Source organism: Rhea pennata, chromosome 4 (assembly GCF_028389875.1).
Source record: "Rhea pennata isolate bPtePen1 chromosome 4, bPtePen1.pri, whole genome shotgun sequence".
NCBI lineage: Eukaryota > Metazoa > Chordata > Aves > Rheiformes > Rheidae > Rhea > Rhea pennata.
In genome coordinates, this window is record NC_084666.1 from 34,421,741 (window position 1) to 34,449,439 (window position 27,699).

General features: G+C 39.2%; 1 protein-coding gene across 4 annotated transcripts in view; it reads left to right on the forward strand.

Moving 5' to 3' along the window:
- Positions 1-709: 709 nt before the first annotated feature.
- SORBS2 (sorbin and SH3 domain containing 2) overlaps positions 710-27,699 on the forward strand; it is a 160,556-nt gene continuing 133,566 nt past the window's right edge. For all 4 annotated transcript variants that reach the window (XM_062575689.1, XM_062575688.1, XM_062575687.1 and 1 more), the window contains exons 1-2: positions 710-1,287; positions 25,925-26,050. The gene's annotated coding sequence lies outside the window, so the exon portion shown is untranslated. The remainder of the gene's footprint in view (positions 1,288-25,924; positions 26,051-27,699) is intronic.

Consider the following 27,699-nt stretch of genomic DNA (forward strand, 5'->3'; position numbering starts at 1 on the left):
TCTCGTTCAATTAGGAGTGGGAATTAAAAGTAGCACAAAACAGTTTTATATGATGATGTCTGTGTAAAATGATTTGAATCCTGTTTAAAAAACAGTAGCACTTTAATCCTTGAGAGCTATTTGTAAACACTTAGAGTCATTGTGGTGGCTTTAGTATTAACTTTTCATGAGTGAGATTTGTTGACTTTGCTGATGGAGGGCTGGCTGGTTTTACTGCGTAATGGTGTTTTCCAAATTAAGTGGCCCTTAAGATTTTTATGTCCTAGGTGTTTATTGCTTTGCCCTGTCAAATAATCTTTATGTTTAAATTTAGTGCTTCAGAAGGAAAGGAGTGTGGGGTTTTTTGTCTGTGTTTTTTTTTTTTTTTTTAATGTACACTTTCCACAGCAACCTGCATCCTATTGGCCCTGGATTGCTTGCAATGGGATATGGCCTTTCTGCTAGGTGCAAAAGAGATGCAACGCAAGCAAAATAAACATGGGAAACATCTGAGCGCGCAAATGCGAGACGAGGGGAGGTGGGCGCGCGGGGCGCAGCGCGTGGGGCGCAGCGCGCGGGCCGGGTGTCGCAGGGGGGCAGATGCCCGGCGGGGCGCGCTGGGCCGGGCTGGCTCTTGGCTGTTGCCATGGCTCCGGAAAGCCGGGAGAGCCCCGGGAGCGGGCTGCAGCAGCGCTGAAAGCACCAGCCATTTTGCTTATGAAAAACAGCGTGGCATATTCTGCTGTGCTTTACCGTGGAATAAACAAACAAACAAAAAAAATCAAAAAAAAAAAAACCAACCTAAAAACCCCACCGTCGTGTCAGAGGAAGCAAGGAACAGGCACGCTAGCGATTGCTGCGGCTGGGCATGCCTCCACGCTGCCATTTTGACAGGCTGGTGGCTGCCGCCGCTGCTCGCTGACGAGAGGAGGAGGAATGCAGAGCGATAACGCTGCCTATCCGCTGTCAGGCGGCGGAGCGGGGTCGCGTCTCGCAAAGGCAGGGCGCCTCCGCAGCGTCATCGCGGCAGCTCGCTAGCTGCTCGGAGAGAAAGCCGGTGCCCCCGGAGAAGGGAGGTGCCCTCGCCTTCCGCCGCTCCTGTGCGCTGCCGGCGCCGGGAAGCAGGCGTTTCCGAAGGAGCAGGTGTGCAGCTCGGCCGGACCGCGGGCTGCGGGCTGGGCAGAAGCCCCCTCGCAGCTGTACGCGCGGCTCAGCAGCAGACTGCCTTGGGAGCTTCTGCCTGGGGACCGTGGCACCGAGGGGAGCCGCTGTGCATCTCGGCGCGCGTCGAGGGTACGCCGCTGTACGGTACGTTTCGATTTAGCGAAAACAATACGCTGGGCAAAACTTCGTGCAAGAGATAACCTTCTCTGCTGCCTTCCCAATCAAAAGGGGGGCTTGGGCCAGTGTCTTGTTTAAAGCTGCTGAATTGATGTGATTGCATTTTTGCTGAATATTTTATCATGCTGTGCCATATGGTTGCTGATTCAGAAGGATGTTTCCAATAGTTGATTGAATCCTATGCTTGCGTTTTCACTAGGAGAAAAGGTTGTGGGGTTTTTTTGTTTGTTTGTTTTCCTTTGTAGTGTGAGGATAATACAGGATATAAAGCAAAACTTGTGAGCGTATTATTTGAAAAGCCTTAAAGCGTTTAATTCTTTAGTAGTGCAATTCATGCATTGTTCAGTCTCAGTGTAACTGGCTTTAAATTGTCCAAGTGCTGCTGTGCAGTATATAGGTCATAACAAAAAGCAGCTCTTGCACTAGCTTTTGCACAGGCTTTTAATGGACTGCAAGCTCCAATGTTGTGTTTGATTAGTTTGTGGCACTTGCACTGTGGTAGTGGTATTGTGGCCAGCTCACACCTCCTTTTTAAAGATAATAGCACATAGTGTGCTGTGCAGAGCACAACACACCCATTGTGTCCCTCCGTTTGGCATTCAATAAAAGGAAGGAAGCCAGCACTCCACATGGAGCACAAGCACAGCAATAGCACAAGAAGGTTAAACTTTATTGAACATTATCTGTGGTAAGCTTTCTGCTAAAAGTGGTAGAGAAAATAACATGAAGACAAATGCGCAGCAATAACTGAAACAGATGTGTCTTCTGATGGGGCTGTATGTTAATGCTGTAGACTTTCTGTTCAAAAAATGATTTTCTCTGAATTAGGTATTAATCGCACAGTGTCTGCCTCTGAGATTAAAACTGGTTTGAACTAGGTCAATAAAGCGAGTCTCTTGATAGTGCTTATATTAAAAGTAGTATTTCATTCATGAATTATTAATTGTATTCTCACCGAATACAGCCTAATACTGAAATGCATTAAATGATGCTGAACCAAACGTTCTGATTCACTTTGAACTTATAGATAGGTAAATGATATTTTGGTATGAACTCTTATTTAATAGTTACGTGGATTTAAATCATGCTTAGATAAACAGTTTGTTTGGATAGTTGAGTGGGCATGAGATCAGGAATTTGAGGTTTGCTATCTTATTAATAGTTAAGTTAGTAACCAGTGTTTTGTAATTATAAGCCAAATTCCAGTGTGTTATTTCTGTATGTATGTTCTTGCAAAGGTATTTAGACAGTTGCATGTCAGCAGCTATCTACTAAATGAGACATTGCATTTGAAAGCAACAATACAGAAATGGATTGCTAGTGTGCATCTCCTTTAGAAAAGCTGCATCTTCCTTGAATCATTCCAGGATTTTTCTTTATTAGTGAATGAACACCTCTCATGAAATTTTTTGTATATCTTTTTATGGGGGACCACACAATAAGTTGAAAATCATGCCTTCTTTTGTATTCTGTAAAATAGTATGTATTCACAGTGTATAGCACTTGAATGCTTGCATTTGAGTCTATGTGCATAATTATGATGAAAATCCTTAATAAACAAGCAGAGCTAGCTTTTTTCCATACCATATTTGTAAGCCCATAAGCGAGCTTTTATAAAGTAACAGTAAGAAATGGATTTAGCAGATCTTAGATTAGATTTTCTCTTACTTTCTCTTTGGTAAGATCTATTTCTAAATGAAATTGGTGACTTGTCAGTAACGGTCATGGAGGTGCTGCAATAGAATTTGGTTTTGAGGAGAAATCTAATGAATTTGAGCTAAAACAGCAGCTAAGCATATCCAATATGAACTAATTCCACATGATGTAAGGTAGGTATAAAGCGGTAGAATCCAGTCACTGATGTAGAAATCCATGGTAATCGAGGGATTATATGACAGTTTTCTTTAGCTCATTATCAGCCAAAGTGTATCTATAAACGGGTTATCTGGAAGGACTTGGTGATAAGATGATACAGGATGAATTGAGTATTTCTACAGCAGAAAGAATGATATTCAGTTTCAGCTGAAATCTAGAGGTTTTTTAGGTTTCAGTGAGGCCAAGATTTCAATCCAGAGTTTTACATGATTTAAAAGACTGTAGGTTATGCAAAGTCAAACCCTGTTGGTCTGCAGTGATGTAAATAACATCAGCTGTCATGTTTGAACAGTACAGTTGTTTCAGACATTTTTGATACAAATTACGTTCTAAGGTCACTCTGGGCCCATGTGTTGTGATCGTAAACAGGGTACCAACGAGTAAAAGCAAGTAGATTAACAGGGTACCAACGAGTAAAAGCAAGTAGATTAACCCTAAAATACAGTATCATAGTAGAAGGTGGAAATTGTAGTAGAAATGGTAGAGTAGGATGACCAAAGAATCAAGTGGTGGAACAGCAGGTATGTTGTTTATTTAAAAAATCATTAGCTTTGGGCAAACATTGATAGGCAGCAAACAATCATGTAGGCTGTGGAGCACAGTAACCTTGAGAGCTAATGTGGGAATGTGCTACCTAGCCTCAGCCAGTGGACTAGCCTCTGAGGTGCAGTATACGTATGTGACCAACCTGTGAGTAAAGGATGGCGTGTGCGCAGAGAACACACTGAAATATCAAATTGAGGTACATGGTATAATGTTACACGATGCAATAGCCCAGTGCCACTTCTGTGTCAGAAAGATCAGGTGTGGAGTATAATAGACCAGTGATGAGGTTGCATCTGAGTGGGCAAACTGCATCAAATGTGACCTTGGAACAATATTTCTGCTCCAGCAAAGCTGTCTGCATCACGTGGAAATACTGGCAGATGATCCCTACTTGCTTATAAGATAGAATTTAACAAATGTGGACTTTGACACTGTATCCTACTACACAGCTATTGATCCCTTTCCATGTTGGTATTTCAATATTGCATTAAGTCCATTACTCATTGCCAGTTCACATTTTCCCCGTATACTGTTAGGCATAACGTGTAACTCCCTATTTGTGAGATGACTGTCGCATAGATATGGTCTGTGCTCATTTTTCTTCAAATAGTATGTGGTTCCTTTCATGAAACTATTTTACAAAAGTATACTGCTGTAACAAAATGTGTACAAGGGAAAAGATGTTGACTTTTCTGAAGTTATGAAGATTCTTAACTCTGTCTTGAGTGCAGGCTAAAGCAAAAGCTAAAGACTTTCAAAGACACTGATGTAATGGAAAACCTCGTGTATGAGACTATGGTGTGATCTTGGGGAGAAGTACATGCTTAAAAGGCCAGCACAAACTTTGGAGTGAAAGCATGCTGAATGACAGGAGTTTAGATTTACTTCTGGTTTGTTTCTTTTTGAACCATGAATTGTAGCAGCTTCCTGTTCAGATTTATTGTTCTATAAGGGATATGCCACAGCTAGCACTGCTGCGAAGCAGCAAATTCCAGAGAATAGAGCCTTTTCTATTATTTCTAGCTCCTCTTCATAAATATGTTTGTGATCTACCTGAACTGAATTAAGACAGTGTTCTGATTCATCCACCCTTAAAAACACCTCATTATTGGGGACCAGATGTAGTTCTTAAGTACTTTAACCGAAGTAACATAATACTTTTTTTTTTTTTTTTTTTTTTTTTTTTTTTTTTTTTTAGAATTGATGCCAAAGATCCCAAAACTCAAAAGATAAGGGAAAAACAATGAGATGACAGGAAAAGCAAGTCTTCTTCCTCCCAGTCTTACTATAGTCAGAAGCTATAAACTAATTTAATTTAGCGCTTTCAGCAGATAAAGTTGTAGCATGGAATGATGAAAGTTTTGCATTTAAATAAGACATTTGTATTTTTATGTGTAAGTATTAAAAGAGCATACACTGAACTGTTAGACGAGTAACTTAAATTATCCCTAGTTTAGCAGCAGTTGCTGTTTAGCTTTGCATGCAATAAATGCAAGCAATGCATTTATGCTTTGCTTTTTCAGGACCCAGAAGAAAAGACAGAGACGCATGAGGAAATACAAGGGAGGAATAAATATCTGCAGTTGCCATAGCTGAAAATTAAACCTCTGCAGGCTTATTAAGAAAAGGGGGGGGAGGGGGAAGTGAACTGATGTCTAAAGGAGGTATTTGTTTATAGGCTCAATAATTTTGTTAATAGGGAATCAGTAGCTGTGACTGAAAGCTGAAATAAGATGAAGGGTCTGTGGTTTTTCCTACAATTTAAAAACAGTAGGTCCAGTTACGTTACTCAGATCTCTTGATCAGATTCAATGGATGAGATAGTAGTTAACGCGCAGCAAGACTGGACCGTAGCTATAATGCTCCCTAAGGGGCTTAGGGCTGCATGGTGTAACCTGGGATGAGGAGGGGTGTAGGGACTGTGCGTCAAGAGCAGGCTAGCCACTGAATACTCTTTTCAGTGTATGTCCGTCTGTCTGAAGATTTCTTAATCCTAGCCGGACTTAAAAGCTTCTTCAGTATAGAGTAACTTAAGAGTGCGATCATGTTTAATAAAGCCATGTATTTCTCAAGGGGATAAGCATGGATAGGAGCTTCACACACTTGCAGGGTGCGAAGCCCCAGAAAGTACAGCATGCAGCTTTGCAGAAAGGCATAGATACCTTCTTCCACATCACAGCAATAGTATGCAATGAAGGTGCAGAATATGTAGCAGGTTTTCTTGTGTCAACATGGTATAGATATTTGTACCTGGAGCAAGAATTTTAAAGGCATCTAATGAGAGCACTCTTGGGTGTCCTAAATGAATTAAGGAGACTCACGTCCAGATTTAGCGACGAGTACCAGTAGAAGAACAGAAATAAGCATTTCTGAAACAATGTAAGCTGGCAAAAAATTATATAATACTTCAGTTTATCCATCAAAATACGTAGGAAAAACACTTAGGCAGAGTGGTCAGATTCATATTTTTAATACAATATATGAAATGAAGAGCAGAAGCAGAGTATAGCATAAGACCTCTAAGAATACGTATGTCAATGTATTGCAGGTAGTATTAAGGTTCATGGTCTCTTGACCAGAAGAAAAACAATGTAAATATTACTAAGACATCTCATGGCTGTTGACATCTAATCTCATACAATGTTTTGATTTTGTGTAGAACAAGGATTTCGGTATCTTGTATTTTGCCAAAGTTTATTTTCAGGAAATGAGAGAGAAAAGCCTGTCCATGATTCTAGAGCAATTCTGATGTGTTAAAAAGCCTGAATTGGAGAATACATGCATTACTATAGAGTGTAATGTTTGTATGCACAATATATTCACTCCTAGTCAAAAGCATCCAAAAAGGAAAGTAACTCAGGGTAATTGCACAAGTGTAAGGGAGGTGTAGCTAAATCAAGTGTTTGAATGTTGTTTTTCTTTGAATATTTTAATTTTTTTTAATATTAAAAATAAGAAGTAATATATAAAACCAAAAATATTTCCTTTCCTATACATGTAAACATATGAAATTAAGGTATTTTTCGCACTAGGTTTTCAAGTGGGAATGCAAAATGAAGTTTGTAAGATATTGAATACTTATTTCTCACTAAATTTCATGTTAATTTGAGAACCTCAGATTATCCAGTCCTTAAACTTTTATGCAGATAATGAACTGCTGTGGCTCTTTGAGCTCTGATAAATAAAGATATTGTTAATTCCTGAAAACTTTAAGTAGTGCTTTATGAAGACTTTTCAGTAATTCTGCAGTACAGAATGTTTTGCTCTGTCCATTGAAGCAGCCTGTGTGGGTCATCATAAGGGATGGACTAATGCATTAGGAGGCCTCAGCATTGGCTTGGCTCTACAGCTGCTGCTTTTAGAATTCTGAGGCATCTGTGGCAGTTTTGCTAATGAATTTCAAAAACAGACTACAGCTTCTGAAGCAACCCAAAACCATAGTGATTGGCCTATATAAAGTACATAATGGATACTTCCTTTTGGAAGGTAAAGACCACGTTATTGGCCTGTGCTTTGTCCTTTACCCTTTTAAAGTCTCAGGTAGCTATTGTCTTTTGCATACATCAACTTTTTTCCTATTGGAGGTATAGTAAGGACTTTATAATGATAAGCAAGCACTAACATCCCAAAGGGATACCAGTGGAAAATGTTTAGTGTGTATCACTAAGTCATATATAAAGCATGCATGGCTGACAGTTGCTACTAGCTAGTCATAGTATTTTACACATTTTAATGAGCAATTTCTGACAGAAGCCAGCAGTTGCCAGCATACAATTTTTATTTTTAGTTTCAGTTCTAGTGAATTTCCAATGAACAGAGAACTTCCAGCATTCACATTCTCCCAGATATCATATGCATGATAATTTCAGTCTTTTCTCCTTTTGCAAAAATCTGTAGATCTTAGGAATCTCTAAGAAATTTCAACATGACTAATGCAATCAAATGGCTTGTTTTGAGTAAGAATGATCTAAGAGGCTAATCAAAGAAAATGCTACTGTACAAGAGCTAAGTGAGATGTTGACAAGTTTGACAGCAGAATAAAGACCAAACCAAAGACTTTGTTTTGACATGCATTCAGACAATAAGGCAAATCGAAGTCCTCAACAGACCTGCTCTTTAAGGGTCACTTTGCAGAGAGTGATCATGTAATTTGAGCCTTGCATGTTACCATTCTATCTTTAAACAAGTACAAGGGAAAGGTTTTTAATTTCTCATTCGCATATTCTGTATATTTACACATTCACATGCTTTTGACAGTGGCATTTGATCCACAGATGACTGGGGGGAGGTTATGGCTTTGTATCTGAGTGAAGGCCACATTCAGGACACAATTTATCAGGGCTCTTACCCTAAGAAAAAAAATGTTTGCAAGTTTTTACCTATTCTAGCTAACACATAGACTTGAGATACTTTTACTATAATGAAGCATTAGGAGAATGCCTTCCAGCTTAAGGCAGTAGTTTTCTTATGAACAAGACTGAAGTAATTGCAGAGATCCTATGTTAAATTAATCTCACATATAAACTGGTTTCCTTTTCCTAATATTTAGTGGTGTAACTATCTTAACTATAATTTTCTAAAGTGTAAATCAATTGCAATTTAGCTAAAAAAAAATGATATAAATCCAGTAGTATGACTAAGTATTACAACCTGAGCTACATAGTAGATGTTATGCTGTTCTTGTGCAGATGTTTTATTACATGTATTGGTGCATGTATTGGTACATGTAATAAAACATCTGCACAAGAACAGCATAACATCTATTATGTACAGTACAGGCTGAAAGTTGACCTGCTGGAAAGCAGCTGTGCAGTGAATGACCTGGGAGTCCTGGTGGACAGCAGCTTGACTATGAGCCAGCAGTGTGCCCTTGCGGTCAAGAAGGCCAATGGTTTCCTGGGCTGCATTAGAAAAAGCATTTCTAGCATGTCAAGGTACGCTCCTCAGCCCTAAAGAGGCCATATCTGGACCACCTGTGTCCACCTCTGGGCTCCCCAGTTCAAGAGAGACATGGTACTGGAGCATGTAGTACCGAAGCTCCTAAGATGATTAAGGGACTGGAGCATCTCTCATACAAGAAAAGACTGAGAGAGCTGGGCCTGGAGAAGAGAAGCCTGAGGGGGGATCTTATCTATGTGTGTGCGTATCTGAAGGGAGAGTGTAAAGAGGACAGGGTCAGACTTTTCAGTGGTGTCCGGTGACAGGACAAGAGGCAATAGATAAAAACCAGAACACAGGCAGTTCTGCCTGAACACAAGGAAAAGTTTCCTTACTGTGAGGGTGACAGAGCATTGGAACAGGTTGCCCAGAGAGGTTGTGGAGTCTCCATTCTTGGAGATACTCAAAAGCTATCTGGACAGGGTCCTGTGCAATGTGCTGTAGGTGACTCTGCTTGAGCAGGCGGGTTGGGGACTATGTGATCTCCAGAGGTCCTTTTCAACTTCAGCTGATCTGCGATGTACGTGGCCCACTTCTAATTCTAGCATGCATTCTTTGTATCATTAGTCATCAGAAGAGGAGACAGGTGAATCATTTTGTAATGAATAGATATAGAGAATGGATATAAGTTGCTATTTGAATACAAGCTTTTATGTTTAAGTAATTGTTTCTATTAAACTTTAAATTATCATCATACAAAGAAGGTTTGGGGACAGAGCTCTTTGCTCCATCCTGTCTCTTCAGCATTTACTGCAAACTTGATTTCAAAGATCACCTTCAGCAGTTTTAATATCAAGTGCTCTTGACCCCCACTGAACTGTGATACAACTGGTTTGATGATTTCCTGTAAGCAACTGAGCAAAAGTGAAACTTCAGAAGGGATTTGAGGAACAAGCAGATAGTAGATAAACCTGAGGAATGCTCCTTATGATAAAGCTATTGTCTGTTATGAAAAGATGGAAATATCTGTGGGAAAACTGAGCGAATATTGTAGAGGGATGTGATGAGAGCTTTGGGAACTGCAAGTGGAGACAGGAAGAGTATTATGAAAACTCTCTTGAAAGGGAAGAGGAGGGGGATATAATTGGTGCTGAGGGAAGACAAGGAGCCAGCTATATTACACTGTTATGGGGCTGGGGCTTTTGTGATTGCCTCAAAGCAAAAAGCTGGATGTGGAATAGTGATCTCATTGGTTGCATTTTGCACAAATTAAAGCACTACAGAAAACTAGGCACTCCGAATACTGTAGTTACTGCATGATAAATACCTGAACAAGGCCTAAACTCCTCCTGATAAAGGGCAGAAAAGGTGATCCAGCTTAAAAAAAAAATGCTGCGAAGAAATAATTTTCTCAGAAAAAAATCATCATCCTATTTAGAGTGAAGGGAAACAGGTATGAGGGGAAAAATGAGCAGCTCCTTGAGAAATTTATACAGTTTGGTATCTGAGTTCTTTCTAACAAGATATAGTCCATATTTTGTTATATTTGCATTGTAGTCAAATATTTTCTGTGACCTATGCATGCTATGCTAAGGCATGCCATGAATTTTCCTACATTTTGGTCTTTATATGTACACTTCAGAATTCTAATACCAGTGAGCAGATTTGAAAACCTCATCTTCTGCAATTGTATCCTTTTTTTAATTATATTTTCACATTGGAGGATTCAAAATGCTAAAGCCTTAATGGACAAGCACTTTAGATGAAGCAACAAAAATTTGACCTAGGCTTTCAAACAGACATGATGTAAATCTCCATTACGGATACCAGGCTCTAGCTAGCTGTCTTCCACCCTCAGTGGAAGAAGGTAATCGTATGGATAGGGGTGAGATATTGAGTAGTTTGGGCAGGTGAAAAATTGTGAAATTGAGGTGCAGAGTTTAGGTGATCTTGTTTGTTTGTTTTGTTTTGAAGATGTTTGGAAGACTTGTCAATCCTGGCCATTAACGAGAGCAACTTAAATTTGAAAGGAAATGTTTTCAGTTCATTTTTGGTTTCTCTTTTTTGATTTAAGTATCAGAACTGCAAACTGAATGTTTTATGGGAAGTGTCTATTTGCCAATGCAGTTTTCAAATTACCAGCTGAGCCTGAAGTTGGAGCATAGCTCGAGTTCAAAACATGACTTAAGAATAACTATGCTGTTGACTTCATTATGTATAATTCTCTCATTCTATGCAACTTCCTGTCATCTTCGCTTTTGTACAGATTTTAATCAGACTTTCCTGGACTTTACTTTCCAGGATGTTTAGGAGCAGCTTCTCTTTATGTTCATTAAAAGTATGCTTTTCTGAGCTAATTATTGATAATGCCATGGCAAAGTTACACATTTCTTACCTAAAATAATAATGCTCTAATTACCTGTGATTTAAGTCTTCTGACAGAAGCCACTCCTTTTGTCATCAAACTCATTTTATTTAACATTGACAAGTAGACGGTATTTACTGAGGACCTTTTTATATATGTAAAAGGAATTTTGGCTCTTGAATGCCAAAAGCAAATAGTTTTGCTAATGAACTTCTAGGGCTAAATTTGGAACTAGACTGAAGCCCATCCTCCTTTTTGGTGAGTGCAGCATGACTATAAAATTTGTACCCTTAATTTTGCACCACTAAACCTAATTGTGCAAAAAAAGCCATACTGAACGAGTCTCCTGCTGTTAAGAGCTGAAATTTAGGTTTAGGCTTATAAAATTCTAGACTGATTAAGACTTTTAGAAGTAACAATTTTGAGATATTTCTTCAGTGATTTATCTCAAGCATTTGTATATAGATTATACATTCTAAAGGCACTTCCTTAATAAGGACTCTAGAAATTAAACACTTGTTTGAAGGAGGCAGATATAAGTTCAGCAAAAAAACCCAAAGTTTTCAAGTGAAATGAGCACAGAATATGGTATCTTCAGATGCCTTGTGATTCTTCTCTCTGAAGACAGTGGTAGTCCTTCCTGAATTTATTAAAAACAGCTACTGGAAATCTGTGTGCTTTTAAAATCGCACTGAAAAGAGCTTAATATCCAGTTTTTTTAGTTTTCTAGTTTTAAGTGCAGCACAATGTTCCTAATAAAAATGCCTTTTGGAGTGTAATGTAAAGAATTTAAAAGTGAACAGAAGTGGTGTACTTAAGTCTTTGTGGCTTAAATATTGAATAATACTTTTAAATTCAGATAGGTATGTAAGTCCTATCATCAAGTTCTCTGTGCTGAGAAAGATGACACCATCTGAATAAATTTGCTAACCTTACATACAGTATGTTTATTCCTGGAAATGTGTTTATATTTGTGTGGATGTACATGTGCACATGCACATACGTTTTTACCATGATTGTTTGATATCCTGGTAGACGCACGTTTAGTTCTGCCTCCTAAAACCTGATGCGCACCAGAGTTAGCTTCAAATTATGTTTGCTTATCAAGCTGGAAGCTGACAAATGCTTATCTAGACTTGAAAATTGTGGTCAATGTATTTTTGGTGTTATGTTTAACTTTGCACTGTCTGTATCAGAAATACACTGAGGCTTGAAACTTCATTGTCTAAATAAAGTGAGGAGGCTAAAGGCTGTAATGTTTCAATATTATAAAATTTTCATGTGTTACTTGACTTCATTAGGTATGGCTCACATAACAGTTGTTAGCCTAGAGTTTTAGTTATTTCAATGGTATTTCTATACCAAAAAATACTATAAAACTTGGTCTGAAATACACAGCTTCATGAGACTTTAGAGGTTTTGATCTGACTTACATATTTTTGGCTCATTCCGCCATTCTCTTTAGCTGATTTTGTTATGAATAACCTAAAGCTATACAGATACTATGTTAAATTAGATTGTTTCCCCCTCCCCTTCACTGTTGTACTCCGTTTTCAAACGATAGTCTTTAACTGTTGGGTATGTGCCATTTCTTTACACCTCCTGATCAGAAGAATGCAAAGGCTTAAAAATTAACATTAAAGGTTTTCCTAATTTTCTATGCGAGTATTTGGTCTAGTTGCTATAGGAATCGAATATGTGCATCAGCTCCATTTGCAGGTTGGGGGGATGGTTCTTAACTGAAGGTCATGTGAAGATCTTTATTTTGAGCACTAAATGTGTAAAAATTTTTAGACTGACTTCAACATCCCTCATTTTTTGGTGTCTTTATCTACAACCTTGTAAATTAGTATCTTTATCTGCATTCTCTTTCAGGAGAAATCTGAAATGAGGAGCCCGTTTAAATTTAGTAGAGAAAAATTACCTTTTACTTCTCCAATTTTTGTTTTTCCACATATGTAAAGCTTTTGAGGCATTTAAAAAGTGGAGAATAGCAGAAATCATATATGTTATCCTTAGGTTTTTAAACGCAAGCCTTCACTAGTCCATTGTTCCATGTAGTGATCTTTGCCTTAAGGATGAGAATTGAGTATTTCAGTTTTGGACAGATCTAAACTGATGAAAAATTGAAAAGCCTTGAGGCAAAAAATGTTTTTGAAGTTTTATCATTAATGCATGGGTGACTTTTTGAAAAACAGATGTTAAAGTTCTGAGGAAGTAAGCTTTCTAGGAAGGGAAATCCACCTTCCCATATGTTTATCTTTCAAAGAGAGGGAATTATCTGAGATTAAAACTTTGGGCATATAAAATGGAATAACTGCTTTAAATTATTACACTTTGACATCTATTTCTGATATATCTTAAGATTTGCCTGACTGTGATTCTCATGTTTTCATATCTGTTCTTCAAGCCTTCTTCCTTATTCCTTCAGTTGCCGTGAATTTAGGCTTGTGGTATATAGAGAGTTACTGCTTTCCTTCCCCAGTATGCAAATGAGATATAATCATATCATTCAAATCTGTCAGTTTGCTGTTATTCGGAAAAGTGCATGTAGTCCTTCAACATACATGATACTGTTTACTGAAAATTGAGATAGTCTACAGATGCAATTTAAAACGACCTTTTCCACAAGGAAGATAGCAAGAAAATGTTATCTATGCAGGGAGAAAATCAATGGTGGAAAACATGGCTGCAGTTTTGATTTATTAATTATGTTCATCAGTGATCCTCAGTGAACTGTACTGAGGGAGGAGAATTAAGAAATTAATGGTGAAAATCCTTTAGTGTCACCCATAAGTATTTCTGCACAGTTATCATTGTACCTGGCACTTAAACAAGGATCTAGCTTTGTTAGCTGAAAATAGTTCTGTCTTGCAAATAAATCAATGTAGAACAACTCCCTGGCAATACAGCTTTAACATCTTGTGTTGCCTTATTCACATGAAACATCAGCTTATCACTCCCCAGCCAAGGAAAGCAAGAATATAGTTTAAACAAATGTTTCAAAAGAGTAAAGTCTGTTTTACAATTAATGGTACTGTAGGGAACACAAATGGCAAACAAAATCCATAGAAGATTTCTCATTCTTACTTAGCAACAGTTGAAGCAATACATGATAAATGACTACATATTTAATATGCTTCTGTTAACAAGAAAGCAAAATAAACAAAAGCTCAGCCCTGACTTCCTGAGTCAACCTCCTCGTGGGTTAAGGCTAATTTAGTTAGGAGGATTTTTAGCAGTTTTTAGCATTTTGCTAAAATCAAATATTCCTAGGAGCCAAATTTTCCTTTCATTCCATCCTGCTAGCCTGAGGAACTGTCATATCTCTGCCTGCAGAAATTATTATTTTAAGGAATAAAGAGAACCGGATGGCAAAGGAACAGTTTTCTGCTTTGGGAATGGTATGGCATTTTCCTTGCTGCTAGTCATGCTACAGGAAGAGTTTGGACAGGTCACTTGTCACCAAAAAGAAATATAATTTAGCAACTTCCTGCTGTGTCATTCCCCTTTTCTAATGTACTTGCATAGCTTCTCTCTCCTCAAAGTTATGACTGTAATGACACCCCAGATAATCTCCGTAGTACTGTAATTGGGATGTCAAGCAAAAGATCGGATGAAAATTCTCTGGGACGTGAAACACTTCGTTGTACAATTTCAAGCCCAATGTATGCAGTGAATAAGATAATGCAGCTTTGGTCTTTCAAGGGAAGTATGAGCATGCTCTGATGTAGCAGTAATAAGCTGTGTGGGTCCTGTGATCATAATATTGTGACTAATTACAGGTGAATCTGTGTATTGAGTCCTTAAATTTATCTATTTACATGCAGATGGGAAGGAAAACATGAAATTGTCTGCATCTTTTCAGGAATCACCAGCAATTTGGTAGGTGTTAAAGCCTGTTCTGGGAGTTGTACTCATTTTCAGAAAGCCTTGAAGCCTGATATTTCTAGCTAAGATGTACATTGACCCTATCATACTTTTCATTTAGGGTCTTGCAGTCTTAAAGTATTTGAACTTATCTGTGGCTAACTTGTTATCTTTGGTTCTTATTGTGCAGGCCTAACTCTATAAATTAAGTCTATGCCGGCCAATTGCATGAGGCCACAAGCTGACATGCCAGTGTGAGCTTATGAAAAGCTCAAAGGTGAGAGACACCTGTGCAGTGACCAGAGGGGATTCTCATACCACCTTCCAAGAAAGCAATGACTCAGCTGTGTTCTTGGATAAGATGATTTAGATGCTCAATTCTGTAAGAAATTTGGGGCAATGGATCCCAGTTTAATGTCTTTTGTCATATTACTTCCTTTATTGTTTTCTTCTGGTTAAATCTTGATGATAACTGTAGCTACCCGGCAGGCTCTCTAACTTGCTGTGCAGTCTTTGCTATGCAATGTAGAGGAGTCTTATGTACCTACCTCAATGCTGAGAACTGGGCAGCTCTGGTCCTATGTCATGGTGTTGTGTATGTTTGGGAATTCAGCTTGGTTCTGAGCACCTGAATAACCCAAACTGCTACATCTGGAGCTTAAATTACAGTGAAAGAAATTTCAGTTAGACCTAGGAAAAACTTGTAGTGCTAAGAATAAGTTCTGGAGTGTCTAAAGAAGTTTGGCCATCTCTGTTGCTGAACGCCTTCAGAAACACGCTGATCTAACATCTGTCAGGAGCTATACGCTTACTGTTGACTTTGCTGTTCAGCAAGCAGATGTGATGACCTAGGGATCCTTTCCTAACCCTGCGATTCAGTCATAGCTCTCACCTGAGTTTAATGGATGAGCTGGCACACCAGATCATAGGGGATTTGATCTGCTGCTTCTAATATTGCAGAATTGCTTCTGATAAAGTCAGAGTGGTTGCTACTTCTCACCAGATGCCATAGCTTATTATTTAGCCAGACTGTTTTCCAGTCCTTCCTGAATAACCAGCCTGTTACATGCCAAGGCATACAACTGCGTAGTCTTGAGCACAAACATGGTCTGGCAGGAGAGTTCATGTTTGCTTGAAGTTCTGCCATAATCTGGTAACTTGGAGGTTCTGTATTTGATTGAGAGTCTCAGTGTCCTTAGACATGGCATGCTCGGCCAGTTCGTTGGGCAGCAGACAGTGTGCAGCAGTCTCCACATTCCAGGAAATGATGGTAAAGCACTCCTTGTGAAGTGCCACGCTTTTCTAGTGATGCATCCAATGCTGTGATTCACAAAAGGCATTTACAATGCCCATTCTGTGGTGAAGATGCCAGGGATGGACCTGTTTCAGGCTGTCCTTCCTGCTATGCTTGTATTTTCAGGCTATGGTAACAGCTTTCTTGGAGGCCTTCTTGGGAACAGGAGCCAGCTTGATAGGCCAAGACATTTTGGCAGCACTTTTTTTTTTCTTTTTTTAAAATCAGGAAGGAGCCCAAAGGTGAGCCAAGGGGGAGACAGTATAGCTGCAAATGGCATGAGTCCAATAGTTGCATGTACCTGAGCTCTTCAGATAAGTACCTTCCTTGCAGCCTGATGGATTGATGACTGTCATGACTCTGAAACAGTGTGAAGAGCAGCCTGAGTTAAATCACTGAGGCAAGTATATGTCTCAGTGAGCTTGCTTGACTTTTAAATCATTTCTGTGACCTTATTTTTCTGTATTTTGATCAAAAATAGGAAATCCAAATGCTGCATCTTGCCGAAAACCACGTTTTGCCTTTGAGCTCAACTTTCTTAAAAAGCACATCAGAAAAATATAAAACTCTGAGTATGGCTTATATTCTAAAAGGCTGAAGTGTTATCTACTTATAGCTGGAAGTTTTCAAAGCTTTGCATTTGTGTTTTCAGTTAAGTGACTTACAGTAATAGAATGAATACAATTGACTAAAGTAGTAGTCAAGGAAAGATGATTCTTAACTCTACTTTTGCCTGTTGTTTGTTTGCCTTCTAGTGAGAGCTTTTCGTACTCAGTTGAGTTGACAAGTGTCATTCCCTTCTCCCCAGGGTTCAGTGCCTGAAAGCTCCAGTTGTGGTGGGTCTGCTATTATCTACCCTCTAGCTATACTCTGAGTAGCAATAAATGTTAGACTTCTCTGATTAGTAAAATTACAAACCATTTTTCATGTAGGACCCTTATTTTGTCTGTATTAAATTGACAGCTTAGCAATTTGTCAGAAAAACCACTGTGTTAATTGGGAAGCTTAAATTCCTCTTAGTACATTGTGTGGAGGTGTAAGACTGGCTGTAATCTGGTGATTTAACTAAGAACAGAGTGGTATTAGGCTTTGTGTTGCTATGTAATAAAAAATATTGTGAAATGGAAGGAGAGAATTGGGACTCCCAAGTTTCTTGTGCGAGTCAGTTCTGCTTTGCATGGAACGACTGGCTTGAGGTTGAGAGGGCAGCCATGCTACGTGGTCCCATAGCCTAGGAATGGCAGTGCTTCCTGATCGAGTGTTAATATTTCATAGTAATTGAAGGATGGGAAGGTGCTCCCTTCCAGGTGAGTACTCTTAAGTATTAAGCTAAAGAGGGCCTGGCTCTTGCTCTACGTGACACATGAAGTCTATAACTATTCCACGAAACCTGGGACAGTGCCTCTGAATGATTACACTATAGCTTGACGGTTAGCATTCTATTCCAGCAAGGTGCAAGCGACTGTAAGTAAATCCTTCTGGAGAATCAGTCCAGATCTACAGTACCTGTGGCAGGTGTTTCAAAGATCATCAGTAAGAAAAGAGTAGTAGGTTAACACCATCTTCCACTGTTTGTGATGTGTAATGGCTGCTTGTGACTCTAAGGCAAAGTTGATTAAAAACCCAATTTTGTAAGTGACAGCTATCACCAAAATGACATTACCAAGGTGAGATACCACTTGCTTGGTCCACAGGAGAATTTTAGAGACCTGGTAATTTTATTGTTAAAAGATGGACTCTTTGGAAGTTGGCATAGCTAAATGAGGATTTTAAAAATTGTAACTTTGGATATGGGCACAAAAATCCCTTTGAGCAGTTAGTCCACCAAAACAAGTCATTAGAGCTCATAAATTATGATGAGCTTTGCAGGTTTATCATCCTTGCTTATCTGAGGTTAAAGTCTTATGTGCCATAGTTGAAAGAAAAACCAACCAACAAACCACCCCACACAATAGCTGAGTACAATTCTAGCAGAAAATGAGTCTAAAAAACAGTGACCTTATACAAAGTTCTTGAAACAATTGACTATCAGTGTTTATTGAGAACAAGACAAACAATAGCTGCCTGTTTTCTATTTCCTTTAAAAAAAAAAAAAAAAAAAAAAGCCTTTCATATTTATTTCCCCATATACTTTTAACTGTTTGCTCTTCGAACAGAGCAAGGTACTTTAACAGCAAAATAATGTTCTTAGGAGGTGTATCATTCTCTTGGCCCAGTTTAACAGTGAGAGCTGCAATGACCATGGCTGCTTTTCCACCATTTTAGAGTAGTAATGCGGTTTGTGGTCAGTTAAATGAAACTGGCACAATTGTTGGAGGTAGATTACAACAGATAACCAAAATGTGATATAAACCTCTAGATAATATTTTCACTCTTTTGAAGTGTGTGTGATTTCCCTTCAGACTTCAGAGATTCGTAATGTTTTAATGTACTTATTTGCTACATAGTTTATGGCTTCGTTAAACTTACAATCATGCTATATTCATGATATCAGTTGTCAAGTGCTCTGATGTGTCAGCTTTGCAATATCCATGCAGGTTGCAATTCATTGTACCTGAGGGATGTAGAAAATTTCCTGCTTTTTGAAATGTCCTGAATAAAGATTCTGCTCTTGGGTATGCTGGCCCAAATGTACATAAGAGCTAGACTGCTTCAGTCAACCAGTAGCTTCAATTACTTGAAACATGTTTTGCTCAAGTTGTCAAGTTCTTGGCAGCCACTAGCCTCACTAATCTTTACAAAATATCTCTACAGAGGAGGAGTAATCCGTCTGCTTCAGGTACCGGTCTCAAAAGTTGTTTGCAGAAGACAGATGTGTACCTTTTGTGTGCTGAGACGACTTGCCTAGTTTAACATTTTCACTGTGGATAGTTGATGTAACTTTCCTTTGTTAATCCTAAAGGAAATAAAAAGTAGCAAGTGTAACTATCACAATAACTTGGGTGCCTTCACTTTATTCAGGACTGAATTCTACATACTGAGGGCTTGCATTAGCTTATTTTTGAACAGATGTTCTACTTGTATCAGTATGCAACTCAAGCGGAGCTGTGGTAGAGGATGGCAAGAGTACAGGATTTGTTGCTTGTATGGAATTTTTACTATTATAGGCTTTTTGGACTTCTTGTTTCATATGATAGTCTGGAAATTTCCCAAACCACCTTTGTATGCGTGTCCAGCTAAATGAAAACTGTATACGCATTTGTGGTCACTGTTATACTTGGTGTATATAGTAACCTCATGTAACAGCTGTAGCTTAAAAATTAACTGAGGCATGGGTTGTGAGATAGAGGCTCACTCTAATCAGAGGTGACTTGGCTAGAATTCCAAGTGCATTTAATGATAGGAGAGAGAATTATTCGTATAGTAGAAAGCTGTCTGCAGTGCTTTTCTACTTCACAGTTAATCCTCAGCCTGCTATTGACTCTTGTACTTGGTGAATTTTATCATAACTTTTAGTCAGTGCCAAGACTTGCTTCTTATCTTGGTGTGTCTAGTGAAGACTTAAGTTTTGTGGTTAGCCAGAGGTCCTAGGAACTTCTGCGCAGGAGAAAGGAACTGATGTAAATTTTTACTCTTTTCTTAAAATTTATGTAATAAACTAAAGCTCTCATTTATGGGAAAGCTACAACAGGATATCTATGCCAACACCTACTGGTAGATGCCAATTTATTAATAAGAAAAAAAGAAGCATAAGTTGAGCAGCAAAGAATGACTTTTTACTAGATAGTCGTAAACAGCTGGTGTCAGGTAGGTCTGAAGCATTACTTACTGCAAAATATTCCATTTTGCCAAAAATGAACTTCAGATCAGCTCTGAAGAAATAGCCCTTTAGGTATGTATTCTGATCAACTTTTGACCATTGTCACCCTTTTACTCCTGAGTCCATCCATTACTGAGTGCAGATGAATGCCAAATACAACTCATGCCATATGGCAAACCTAAAATTCTAACATCTGGCTGAATTTGGAAATGAGATGAGGTTACTCTTCAGTAACATCATTTTCTTTTCATCCTTTGGATTTACAATATAATAAATGGGCCTGATAGCCATCTCTGGCAGTACAGTTCAGTTAATTTGTGTCTCGGGTTAAATTATGTAGGAACGACTCCAAGTATTGCTCTATGTAGCCTCTGGGTAACTAGGATGTTCCATCCACTCAAGGAGGATAGCTGTAGTTACTCATCACTGATTTCTCAGTAGCGGGGGCTGCTGAAAGCACATCCAAGACATTGAAAACAAGGTCATTCTTCTTTGTAAGATCCTTCAGGATGATGCAGGCCTAAAACATCTGCAAGACGAGCTGAAGTACAGAGCAAAATGTTCACTCCTATACTTCTGTTGAATTTTCCCATAATTGGAGAAAAGTTATTTCAGAAATGAAATTGTCTGTTCTAGACCATAGAATGAAGTCTCTTAAACAAGAAACTACTACCAATGCACAGCATGTTTTTTTCATTCCTTAATTTTAAATACATTCAAGAATGTTACTTCAAAAAAAATTATCTATAATGACATACTCCTTGTGTTTTTTTTCTGGCACAATTAATATGCAGTGACCTAAACACATCATCCTGTTACTGGAAGGTATTCTATTACTACAGTAAGACCTAAATAAAAATCTGTATAGAATAATATAAAGAGCAAAGTCATTACACACAGTACAATCAAGTGGAAAGAGTTCATCTGCATGGCTTGAAATGTGCTTCACAAAAGAATACCTTTTCAGCCACTGCGCTTGAAGCTTCAGTGACTCAGCTGCAGTGGAAAGGTTAAGCCTAGGGAAGGTCAAGATTTCCTTAGGAACGTCTGCAGTGGAGAAAGTACACAATTCTTCTGTCTATAAGCATCCTGGACAGTATTCCATACCTTTCGTCTATCAGGACCCTTTATTCTGGTGTATCAGAGCTCTGTCCAGTAGTATGCAGTCATGAAGCTCATGGAGACTTGAACCAGATGCCTGCATTAGCAGCATGTATTGTACGCTGCTGCTTCGTGTTTGACTTGGTTAATAGCAACCTTCGGTTATGTAGAGTGCTGCTAAAGAAATTACATGTTTGAATTTGGTTTTACTGATAGCCATGAAAAGGGAAGTATGAGTATCATTCTCAGAAAAGTATCAGGCAGCAGCCTTGGTAGTTTATCTGTTTTACTAATACACACAGATAATAAGATTTCTCTTTGAGGTGGCCTGCTGGTATACGTGATATTTATGACACGTAATGTTTCTCATAGATAATGACTATCAGATTTCTATCCAGCAGTTTGTGGAAATCCTAGTATATGCCAAAACTTTTGAACAAGTTTAATAAATGCTATCAAAAGTAATAGGGAAGCTGTAATTTACACAAAATCAGTTGCAGAGAGGATATAAAAATTAAGTGCCCAAATGAATTAAGCTCTGGTGATAAATCAAGGTACTTAGTGAAGAGAATGACTGTCTTCTGAGAAAATGCTTCAGAAAAAAAATACTGAATTGCAAACCATCATGCATCGCTGTATTGGTAGTAAATCAATATTGCTAATCAGAATTTTAATACATTCTTCTATATTCATGTTTACCTAGTATTAGCATTTGATCAGGTATCTGTTGATTTGGCTTGTAACCATGAAACAAAAGCATTATGTATAATAACGTAATATAGCATCTGACACTTCAGTGTTTTGGCAGATACAGATCTCATTTATTTTATACATTTCTTAAGTTGCCTACAATATATAAGCTCTTGGAGCATTTAAATCACTTCATTCCTATGTCTTAGTTAAATATAAACCGGGCTTGTTAACTTCTGTGAACGGGTTTTGTGGTGAAATAATAGTCCTAAACTAACATTTAGAATAAAGCAGCAACAGTGATTAATTTGACGAGTTGGTATTTAGTGTTTGTGATGTTGTGGATTTTGTTATGGTTGCTTTTAACTACAGCACACTAACAATGGTTGGGGTCAGATAGGTATTTTTTTTCAAGCTAATACAAAAAGAATCTGTGTTTTGTTTGCACACTTGGCAGTTTTTTTGTTATGAGTGAACTTTGGCTAATGTTTTTTGAGTCTTGAACGAGTATTATTTCTGCTCATTTTTAACATGGTGAATGAGAATGTAATATATAGTGAAACATTTCATAATTTTACCACACCAGCCTGTTTTCTAGGTTCTGAGTAGAGAATAACTTTGAATCTCTTAACTTTTCCTTTTAATAACAGTAACAGTCTTGGTGGCAGTACTTAGCAACGTGGATGTACATGAAGAGTTGTTTGATGAAACAACTTTGCCTGTCACAACTGTTCAGGTTTATAGAGGACATCACAGGATGGTTGAGATTGGAAAGGAGCTTTGGAGGTCATCTAGTCCAACCTCCCTGCTCGAGCAGGGTCACCTAGAGCACATTGTACAGGATCGTGTCCAGGCAGGTTTTGAATATCTCCAAAGAAGGAGACTCCACAACCTCCTTGGCCAACTTGCTCCAGGGCTCTGTCACTCTCGCAGTGAAGAAGTTTTTCCTCCGATGTGGATGGAACTGCCTGTGTTTCTGTTTGTGCCTGTTACCTCTTGTCTTATTACTTGGCATCACTGGTCCAATCCTCTTGAAACCGTCCCTGAAGGTATTTGTAGACCTTGATAAGATCCCTTCTCAGTCTTCTCTTCGCTAGGCTAAACAGGCCCAGCTCTCGCACCTTTTCTAGTAAGAGAGATGCTTCAGTCTCCTGACTGTCTTTGTAGCCCTACACTGGACTCTCTCCAGTAGCTCCATGTCTCTCTTGTACTGGGGAGCCCAGAACTGGATGCAGTACTCGAGATGAGGCCTCACCAGAGCTGAGTAGAGGGGCAGGATCACCTCCCTCAACCTGCTGGCAACCGTCTTCCTAATGCAACCCAGGAGACCATTGGCCTTCTGGCCACAGGGGCACATTGCTGGCTCATAGTCAACTTGTCCACCAGCACTACCAGGTCCTTCTCTGCAGAGCTGCTTTCCAGTAGGTCAGCCCCCAGCTGGTACTGGTGCAGGACCCTGCACTTGCCCTTGTTGAACTTCATGAGGTTCCTTTCCACCCAACTCTCCAGTCTGTCCAGGTCTCTCTGAATGACAGCACAGCCCTCAAATGCTGAGTGAGCCACTCCTCCCAGCTTGGTATAATCACAAGCTTGCTGAGGAGGCACTCTGTCCCCTCATCCAGGTCATTGATGAAGAAGTTGAACAGGATGGGACCCAGTACTGGGGGACGCCACTAGCCACAGGCCTCCAACTAGATTCTGCACCACTGATGATGACCCTCTGAGCTCGGCCTTTCAGCCAGTTCTCAATCCACCTCACTGTCCACTTGTCTAGCTCACACTTCCTGAGCTTGTCTAGAGGATGTTATGGGAGACTGCCAAAAGCCTTGCTGAAGTCAAGGTAAACAACGTCCACTGCTCTCCCTTCATCTACCCAGCCAGTCGTTCTATCATAGAAGGTTATCAGATTGGTTAAGCAGGATTTCCCCTTGGGTGAATCCCTGCTGGCTACTCCTGATCACCTTCTTTTCCTCCAGGTGATAACATCCAGGATAACCTGTTCCATCACCTTTCCAGGGATGGAGGTGAGGCTGACTAGCCTGTAGTTTCCTGGGTCGTCCTTCTTGCCCTTTTTGAAGACTGGAGTGACATTAGCTTTCTGTCAGTCCTCAGGCACCCCTTCTGTCCTCCATGACCTTTCAAAGATGATGGAGAGCAACTTAGCAATAACATCCACCAACTCCCACAGCACTTGTGGGTGCATCCCGCTGGAGCTCGTGGATTTTTGGACATCAAGTTTGCCTAGATCTCTAATTCAGTACTTCTCAACTAAAGGAAAGTCTTCCTTTCTCAAGACTCTCTCTTGTTTCCAGGCTCTGGGATTCCTGAAGGCTCCCCTTAACAGCAAAGACTGAAGCAAAGAAGGCATTCAGTAACTCTGCCTTTTCTGTATCCTTCATCACCAGGGCACCCATCCCATTCAGCAGCAGGCCCACGTTTTGCCTAGTCTTCCTTTTGCTACTGATGTATTTGAAGAAGCCCTTCTTGTTGTCCTTGACTTCCCTTGACAGACTTAATTCCAAATGGGCCTTAGCTTTCCTCATCACATCCCTGCATATTCTGACAACATTCCTATATTCCTCCCAAGTGGCCTGCTCTTTCTTCCACATCTAGTGTATTTTCTTCTGTCTCAGTTTCAGACATTCAGAGAGGTAACTGAGCATGCAGGTTTCCCAGGAGGAGTGCAAGAGGATCCTCCATAGCCATGTCTCATACGCACTTCCCTGGTCGCATGCACCCACTGCAGACATCCTGACTTGAGTTACGTTTTGCCGACTACCATGTCTCTCTAACTCCCTCTTTTCCCGATCTTTCCTAGTTTAAAACCCTCCTTACCAGGCTGGCCAAACTGTTGGTAGAGATACACATGCCCTCCTCAATGAGGTGGATCCCATCTCTCCCTGTCAGTTGCTGATCTTCAAACAGGGTCCCATGGTCACAGAAAACCCTGTTGCCAACACTAACAATGCAGCTAGTTGTTAACTTAAAAAAAGCTGCCTATTCCTCCTCCCATCCTTCCCCCTCACTGACAGGATTGAGCAGAAAATAGGCTCCTGGGCTCCAGAAAATGACCTGGGCTCCCAGACCCTTGACCACTATCCCTAGAGCTCTGAAATCCTGTTTGATGGTTTCCAATTTGCCCTTGGTATCATTAGTGCCCACATGGAAGAGCAACAGAGACTAACAGTCTGATACATGGACAAGCCTTGGCAGTCTCGCCATGACATCCCGTATTTGAGCCCCCTGGCAGGCAACAAACCTCTCTAGACAAGGGAGCATGTTGGCAGACAGGTGCCTCTGTCCCCTGCAGCAGGGAATTTTGCATCCAGGATGTTTCTTCCTGCAGTGGAAGAAACTGCAAGAAGTCAAGCAATGATGGTTGGTCCACTTGCTTAACTTCTTAACTTACCTGTGTCATCGAAATTTTAACTTTTATGTACTAACCAAAAGATTGTTGGCTCTTTTCCTGTAATCATTAATTTGTATTGATGCTTCACCACATTTCCATTTTTTTTCTTTCTTCCTTTTTTTTTTTTTTTTTTTTTTTTTTTTTTTTTTTTTTTTTTTTTTTTTTTACATTATGGGAGAGTACTTTGGTTGGGGGTGTGGCAAAGAAAGCAGGGAGATCATGGTGGGGAAACAACAGTGCCAGCAGCTTCAGGTCAGTAACCTTCCAAAATAACACTGGTGCTGAAATTGGAAACTTAGATGCAAGCTGGAAACACATACTTGGCTTCAAGCTTAGTCAATTAATTTGTCCTCAGATGTGCATGCTAGACAGGTAGGATGCGCTTAAATGCAAATAGAAGTATTTCCAATTCAGAAGCTTTCTTTGTGTAAACAAGGCAAAGCATCTTCAGAGAAGACTGAGATCAGAGTGAATTTTCCAAGCAAATATCTGTGGCCATTCTTTTCCTGAGCTACAGATAATGCTGTCTTCAAGTCCTGAGACCTGCTTTTAACAAACTTTCCTTCATCCACAGTACTTGTTCTGTACTCTGTTTCTTTAAATAAGAATTTGGACAATGAACAAATTCTCTGCTATGGATTTCCTGGTGTGTTTTTTTTTTTTTTTGGGGGGGGGGGTAGTTTGGGTTGAGAGGCTGGTTCTTCAGTACTGCATTTTCATTTTGATTGTAGGCAAGCCCATTGCTGCTGAAAATAGCTCAAATGCGCTTAGAACAGAAACAGCTGGCAGCTGAGATTCTTCCTTTCTCTCTTGCAGACTCTTGTATGTGAGTTAAACTTACTAGGAGAGAAACCTTCATAAAGGGCTAAATAAACAAGATCTACGTATACTGAAAGTTCTCACTTCCTCTGCACTTGAGGCACAGCAAAACTTGTCTATCTGGTAAGTCATATTTTTCTTAAGGATTTGTCTTCCTGATGTTATGACTGACGTTCTTGAGTTTCTAACTAGCAGTGTTCAGATAAACCCCACTTCTGTATGCTATTTGTATAAAAATGTGAAAACTTAACTGCAAAGGCTTTTGAAACTCTTCAAAATAGACCATTATTTTTTTTGCATAAGTCTTTAAGTGGATTTCTTAAATTGTTTAGCTAGTATTTGTTCTCAGTTTCCTACAATGAAATTATTAAAAGCTTTAAAGCAAAAAAAAAAGATTGCTTTGTCTTAAAATCATTTGCCTATTTGGAGGTTCTGAATTTAGTGAATTAACTTCAGTCTTTATATTACAAAGTATATTGTGTTAAGTCCAAGAGTTTAAAAATAGATTTTCCACCAATTCATCCATGGCTCATTGCTTGTATCATTTTGTGCAGGTAAAATAAGCTCATTATTGATGCAGCAGCATATCAGCTTGACTTTTCTTGGTAATATGCACCTTTTAGGACTGTAAGCATGCTCCTCAGCAGTTGTCTTTCATTTGGTAATATGATAGTTGTAAATTTTCTCCTGTTAAAGATATTAGGTGTGTTTTACAGTTTTTTCAGGTTTTGATCATTCTGCTGCAAACAAACTTTTTTTCTTTTCTTATGGAGTGTTAACTGATTACAACCTAAACAAAAGTTAAGGTTTTATCCTCTGCCTTCTATTTTTATTCTTTATTATGATTGAAATCTCTGAAAAGCAAGATATTAAAGCCTTTATGAGTATTTTCTAGGCTTTCCAATGATCAACATTTTGCTCAGTGCTGTGACTTTTCTGAATAGTCAGCTAGCATCAAATGACAGCCTATACATACTTAGTTCACTGGATCACCTACAGCATGGTCCTTTGGCTTACCACAGTTTGTTTTATGTGCCCTGGTTCAGCATAGTTTATTTTCTAGGCTTTGCCATAGTCTTACATTTTACTTCAAAAAAATGTTGAAAGTCTGATTTTTAAAAGCGTTTCTTCATTTAAATATAAAGTAATAGTTCTACATTGTATTTTCATAGGAAAAAAAAATAGATCAATCTTGGAAGCTTTCCAAATCATTTAAATTTTACTAGGAGGCTTTCCAGCCTCTGTGTGTGTGTAAAAAGATATTTCACAGGAATTTTTACAGTCTATATATAATTTCATTTAGTATATCTTAGAAACACACACACACCCCACAGGCATTTTCCAGTAAATCTGGTTCAGTGGCTTGCATCAATGTGGTATACTGCTGTACAGGAATCTTAGATCTATTTTGCTTGCTCTTCCTTACAGTAGGAGGTATTAATAGTGAAATGCAGGTATCCTCCCTCAAAACTATGGAACTTCCAGGGCCTGGCAAACTTTCATCCTTTCTGCTTCAAATGAGACAGTTCCTCTCCTTTTCCCTCTCACTTTTAATTAACTCACACCCCTTTTGGGTTAAGGTCTCTTCAATTCCTGTCTTCCCGCACCTAAGGCCCCTTCCCCAGTACTGTGGCTCAGTCCCTTGTCCTTGTATTTGTGCAGTTCCTTTCACCACACTAGTGAATGTTTGTCTTAAATTGATAGTTTTTGTGTAGAAAGAATGACTTGTCATCTGAGACTTACTTCAGAAGAATCGAAGCCTCCAAAAGAAT